At 44.9% G+C, this 6,746-nt stretch overlaps 1 long non-coding RNA gene across 2 annotated transcripts; it reads left to right on the top strand.

Moving 5' to 3' along the window:
- The first annotated feature begins 215 nt into the window (after positions 1-215).
- On the top strand, positions 216-5,182 carry LOC128797702 (uncharacterized). 2 transcript variants are annotated; one of them, XR_008434212.1, is made up of 4 exons: positions 216-251; positions 986-1,603; positions 2,796-2,923; positions 4,661-5,182. It is a non-coding gene; the product is annotated as an uncharacterized LOC128797702 (long non-coding RNA). The 2 variants fall into 2 exon arrangements; XR_008434211.1 differs by lacking the exon at positions 216-251 and having other exon boundaries at positions 811-1,603.
- Positions 5,183-6,746: the final 1,564 nt, after the last annotated feature.

The raw sequence follows: 6,746 nt of genomic DNA, 5'->3' as shown, positions 1-6,746 counted from the left end.
GGTTGTTGGCCGGGGGTCGTCACTGTCCTCATCCTCTTCTGAAGATGAGGCAGGACAGGCTAGGGCCCGGAGCCTCTCCCTTGCCGGTGGGTCCTGGTTATGAGAGACCCTGCAGGCCAAGATGGCCTGCTTCCGGCAAGGCCTACTTCCGGTTCCGGTAGCGTGGGAACCGGAAGTGGCAGGAGAGGGGCCGTGGCCTGACCCACCCACTGGGGCATGGCCTGACCCACCCACTGGGGCGTGGCCTTCTGGTAGGCCTGTCCCACCCACCAGGGGCCCGCCCAGGGGTGTGGCTAGGGAGGCAGGGTGGGAGGGTCCCGACGTCACCAAGATCGACGCGTGATGGGGGGCAGGACCCGACGCGGGGGCGGAGATGGTAAAGTGGCGGGAACCGGAGGGGTTGAGGAGGAGGAGGCGCCATTTTGTGTCTCAGGGCGATCGGCCACGAGGCCGCCGCCATTTTGAGGTGTTATTAAAACAGAACTGGAACTGGGAGTAAAACTGGGGTTGGGGGCATGAGGATCGAGGGAATGGATAGGGCTCGTGCTGGGGTGGCCAGTCCCAGCACAAGAGAAGGACAGAGTGGAACGGGAGGCAGCAGGGAGACGGTGGCAACCCTGTGCCTTATTTTGGCAGGATCTATCTCCCGATCCACCCTTAGGGGAAATGGGGTTAGGAGCGAGGGGGGCGGAATAAGGGGTAGGAAAACTGGGACCCAAATTTTCCCCTTTTTGTTTAACTAAATTAAAAATAATATCATAAATAGGAAAAAATCTCCTGACCCTAAAATTCCCAGAAACTTGTAAATCATAAATATAACGCCCAACTTTTCCCCAGAATGAAATAGAAAGAACATCCTCAGTAGAGGCATCTGGAAAATGATCAAAAATAAAAATAACAAAAGATTTAAGGACCCGCTTATTAAAAGAAACATTCCCCAACTGAAGGGTAGCTTTAACTTGGCAATAAAAGTCTCGTCTTGCAGGGGAGAGGCGGTTACCCATCTCCTCGCTGCAGAAGAGAATCCCCACCCGAGCAAAGGAGAAAAGGAAAAGATAAGAGCCTGCGTCGGCTGCTCTCCTCGGGCAGCTGCACTCACCCAACTACGACGCGGCGAAAGAAAAGGCTGAGGCGGGGTAGTGGAGCTCTGCTGGTGTCGTGAAATCTGGGGCTTCCCTTGAAGCTGCAGGATCGGATGTCCACGACTTGTCAGCAGATCCAGGAGAGAGGAGTCTTCTTAAAACAGAAGAACAGCTACTCCTGGGATTGGCGGCGAACGGCGCTTGTAGTCCCACAGCGCAGGGTCACGGATCCTCACGCGGCAGGAGACGCTCGTCGGAAACCGGGGCAGCGATCACCGTGTTCGCGGCGCCAATTGTATAAAATTAGGTCCTCCGGGGGTTCCCTGGGTTCCCAGCCAGTCCGGGGAGTGATCCTCGGCTGACCGGTCCGCAGGGAGGGGTAGATGTAACCCAGAAAGCTCCACCAAATAAAGACGAGACGTCTCCCGAGCAGCAGGATCCGAGAGGTTTATTGTAGGAGAGAGAAGGAGCAGGAGGAAAAGGCAAGGAACAGCAACCTCTCGAAGGGAAGGCTGACTCTGGTGAGCCCAGTACAAGGGCGGGACCGAGAATATAAGGGCAGAGGGATAGGAGTGGCTAGGGCACAAACCAACCAATGGGTAAAGGGTAGAGGGGAGGAGACGGGATGGGGTGACATGTAATGAACCAATCGGGATACAGGAGAGGAGTGGCATTCTAACAGGGTCCAATGGGATTAACAGAACAGAACTTTCTAGAACTGGGGAGTGTGTTAAGCTTTGACAGACAGCCTCAACTGGGGAGGGAAACAGCATGTGATTGACAACTTTTTGCTATATTGAAGTTGCCTCCCAAGGGAGGGCGGGGGCCCCTCCCACAGCTGAGGTTATCTCTATAATCACACTGTTAAAATCAGGGCCACACTCTTGGTACTAAAAGTGATTTCAGCATTCATTATAATAAAAAGGAAGGCCTAGGGGGCCCGCAGGCTGAGCAGGAGCATTCCTGTTGAGGATGCTGCAGGGCTGGCGCTGTCTTCTGAGCAGCGATGTCCCCGACATTCCAGGGGGAGAGGCACCAATTCACTGGGTCAGATGCCCCCATTTTTATCCTGTTTTTTGTCCCTTTGGATTGGTTTCTTTTTGGATCCTTCATTTGCATGAAGGTTTAAGGCACTTGATTGGCCCATTACAGTTCTGTCCAGTCTGGCTCGTTTCACTTGGGGGGTGGTGCACTTTAGGTCGATACGTTGAATACCGTATTTCTTATAACTACCCATTTAACCCTTTTTACAATATAATAACCAAACAAACAGTACGTGCTTAACAATTATCAACTATTTTACAACTGTTTCTAACCTATCTTTAACAACATTGATGAGGAGCCAGAGAGTTCCCAGGAACCCAAGTTCTTGAGGCAGAGCAGGTAGGACATATCCAGGTGGCAAAGCTGCTTCTTCAGATTGTAAACAGCTTTGCCTGAGACATCAACTGGAGGAGACTTGGGATTCTGTGAAGCTTGTTAGTCATCCAAAAGGATTAGGTGTTAATGACCTTTGGCTTTACAAATATGCATGGGAATGGGGATGAACTGTCATGGTTTAGCTGAGGGCATGGGTTGGACTCGATGATCTTGAAGGTCTTTTCCAACCTTGTGTTTCTGTGATTCTGTAATTCTGTAAATTACTGTTTGAACGGTGTATGTGCTGGGCTCTGCAAAGATTTCTCCTGTACACTTTCTGCTGCTCTTTTCCAGACTCTTCCATGCATTTCCTTAGTCTGGGGCTGACTGGCTCCTGTCAATCACTGGGATGAAGGGTGCTACTGATTTCTGACAAAGGTGGCATTTCCCCCAGCTCAGAATTGGCCCCCAGCAAGCCAAAGGTGAGTTTTGTGCCAGTCAAAACTGTGTCTTCACCGTTGATCTTTCCAGTGTCAAGTGACACAACACTGTCACAGCCGAGTCAGTCTGGGTGGGCTCAGCGTCACCTCCACAAAATCCCAACCTCACAGACACAATTATTCTCTGTAGGTTTTGGGATTTTTTTCATTAATTGTGACTAAGCAGGGGAGTTCCAAATGGAAAATTCAACTGGTGCTGACAGAATGTAAATTAAAACTTGGGAAGGAGGAAGAAAGGATTCCCCAGGATGAACTAATAGGTCACTGCCGAAAAACCCAGCCCTGGAAGTCCAGCAGGACTTAAATCAATGAGAATGTTATCAGCTCTGGGCTAATTGCCCTTTCCCTGTATTCAGTAAATGTGCACACCCTGAGCTTAAGACTGGATTTGGATTTTGCTCTCTTTAACAAAACACTTCTCCACGTGTTGAAGTTTCAGTAATTCAAGGCTCCTGTGAAGTGCCTACTGCTACAATTTCAATTTAGTTAAAAAGGGTGAGAAAGCTCAGCCCATCCCAGGAGCTTCCCAACTACTCTTTGCAGGAATTAGGGAATTTCTTAGACTCCCCATGAAGCAAAGCTCAAATGTGCAGCTAAAATTAAGTTCCTTTTATAGGTATTTTTAATATATCCACTAATTTAAGGAAATAAGTTCTTTACAGCAAGTAAATATAAGGTATGTGCAATGCATATTAGAGTGCTTAAAAAGGGAAACAATACAATATATTCTCTGTGTAATTGGAGTATCCCCAGTGCTTATTTTCCAATTAAGTGAAAAACCACGGAAAAGTAAGGCTATATAAAAAGAGTATCTCTGCAGTCACATCCAGGATATTGCTAGAAGCAACTAACAATAATTTTTTGTCTCAGAAGTGTGTTGTGAGAATTAACTCATATTTGAAAAAAATGCTTTTAGTTCTGGGATGAAAGGCCCTGGACAAATATAAACCCTTTCAATATTTTGAACCAGTCTGGCAAAATTTCTTCGTCTATGATCCAATTCCTCTTTGCTGGAACTACTTGCACTAGAAGATGGAAATAACAACAAGGATATTAAAGACATTGTTTTTTTCTTATATCTGTAAGAAGTCACTGCTTTGTTCAACTAAGAATTACCTGTATGATTAGATGGGGTTATTTATGGTTAGTTAAACATTAAAATGGTTCTTGCAATCAATTAAAACACCATCTTAGGCTTTTTATGGTACCTGATATGAGATTTTTCACACACAAGTCAGAATTTTACAAAAATTTAAAGATTGGTAGCACTTGTGTTGGTCTCTTAAAGCTGCACACAGAAAAAACAGCTGCTTTAAACAAATATGATTTTGAGGCCTAAATCTAGAAATATTAACTTTCAAGGTGGGATATAAACTAACTAATCTTCTGGAGGGTCTGTTGATTTGAAATGACAGTGCAGAATTTTTATCTCATCATTGACTGATATTTTGCATATGAAGTTTGCAAACACAATATGTTTTTGTCATATAAAATTTTGCTCACCACCACAAGGGAAATTTTGGAGTAATTTTATCAACATGTTCTGTAATGAAATGAATTTTGGGGCTCCCAGGCTCAGTAACTTTCTCAGAAGAAGAAATAACTCTTCTTAGTCTCACTCTGACAGTTGCTGGCAACTATGAATACTTTAAACAGGAACATTTTAAAAGATTAGAAATTAACCATAGTGAAATTGGCTGCTCCTTTCTCTCATTTCAGAAACCTGAAAGAGCAAAAGCAAAGGGAAACATGTGGGGAGAGTACAGAAGCAAAACCTAGAGAAAATTAATCCAGCTCAGAGCCAGGTACAGGAGTTTTAACAAAGGATGTGACTAAACTAATAAATAATCGTTTCTGCAAGGATGGGTGATCCAAGGCACTGGCAGCATGCAAGTATCACATGTGCCGAGTGCCTGGTTTACTGGTGGGTATCCCAGTTTTTACTGCATTTATTCCATGCCTAGAAGAATGTCCAAGACTGAAATCCAGTAGCTGGTTTGGAAGAAACCATTGCCATGTAAATGCCAGAGCATGAGATGTTGTGGGAGATGTTTTGGACCAGGAACAAGCTGTCATTGCAATTCTTGCACATATCCACCTGTCCAAGAGCAACCTGCCTTTCCTTCTGTGAAGGCTGTAGCTCATGGAGAGCCTTGAAGCCTTCCCCATCATCTTCAGCTCCCAGGCAGAACTGGATGTGAGGACATTTTGTATCTAAAGAAGGGAGGAGGTCCCTGCTGACAGTGGAGCACAGCCAAAAGGAGAGGAGTGGTTGTGTCTGCACTGAAATTCATGCCTTAGGATTTTAGCTTTTATATTTTTCATGTATTTGTAATCCTGTAATTCTTTAACGTGTAGCTCTAAACTCCATATACTGTGTTAGTTACTGCTCTCCTATTTTGGTCAGACAGAACAATTCCTCTCTAGGCCTGGCAATCAAGGACACCTCACTGTCTCAGGCCCCAGAAAATGTAAACAAAAGCAAGTTGAGGGGGGAGCAAACTTGGGGTAAATTACTTCATTACCTGAAGCTGTAATTGGAAAATTAACCTCCAATATGCAAATGGACCAAACTTATAAAAGTGTGAAACCCGTGACCCATCATCCATTTTTGGGTTTAGCCCCTGGGGGTGCTTTGTCTGCCCTAAATGTACCTGAAGGCTCTTCAATAAATATAACTGCTTTTTATTCTCTTGATTTTGTCTGGCCTCTGTTTTTAGGTAAGCCCAAAAAGGCATCTAAATAATCAGAGTGAGGCAGAACTGGAGGCACAGCCCTGGTAAGGCTGAGGACCAAGTGCTCCAGCACATTCTGCAGCAGAGGAAAAACAGCTGTGCAAAATGCTGCCATCCTGTGTGAGGGCAGGTAAAATATCCTCCACCCTTTGTGGGGAACGAACTGCCTTGCTCCAAGCTCTGATCACCCTCCAATCTCTGATCCACCCTCTGATCACCCTCCTCTTTGGATGGAGGCTATGCAAGGAACCAATAGTGATATATGTATAACACTCTTATTTTCAAATTATCTGAAAATTACTGAAATGCCTTCTAAAATAAAGGCTCTGGCAATGTCTGAGTCTCAGATGAGATGTTGCCGGCATTTCTGTCCTGCTGCTGGTCAGGGGATACTGGGCGGATGCAGGGAGCCTGAATCTCTGCAGTCTCATCCTCTGCCTCCACATTTCCTCTGGAAGTTTGGACTTAATTTTGTGCAGCTTTTACAGCACTGAGAGGTGCTATAAAAGGAAGGTTCTGTAAAACGATGCTGCAGAGAGATTAAAAATTCCTTATACACAGATGGAATGAGGTGAGGCCCATGTATTTCCAGACCAAAGTTGCATAATCTCAGGCAAATTAATGTTTGATGATTTGATTTATTCAAGATTTGTAAGTCCCACTTTGGGCTTAATCTCTTTGCTCCATTGGCTTTAATTAAACTCATCTGCATCTTATGAGTTTTGGTGAGCTCATTGCAAAGCCAACTAAACAAACAAAACATTGTTTGTGTGGATGAATTACTCTGAATTCCCCATTTCTGCATTTTTGCTATTTCATATGATCTAGTGAACAAAGAAATTAGCAGTAAATGTTTGCAGAGTATTGCAATGAAGGTATTACTCTTGTGAGGATTTATTGAAGGGAAAAGTGGCTGCATTCTGATTTTTATCAACAATATACCTCTGCCCAGAAGTCCTGGTAAGCATTAAATGAGGAACTGAGTACCCTGCTTTCATTGTCAGACTCTGGATCTCAGACAAAAACTTTTTTCCAGAGTCTATATCTGATAAATTATTGGAAACCAGAGT

The sequence above is a fragment of the Vidua chalybeata genome, chromosome 19, assembly GCF_026979565.1.
Source record: "Vidua chalybeata isolate OUT-0048 chromosome 19, bVidCha1 merged haplotype, whole genome shotgun sequence".
Lineage (NCBI taxonomy): Eukaryota > Metazoa > Chordata > Aves > Passeriformes > Viduidae > Vidua > Vidua chalybeata.
Note: the sequence above shows the minus strand (reverse complement) of the source record. Positions and strands in the feature narration are given on the sequence as shown.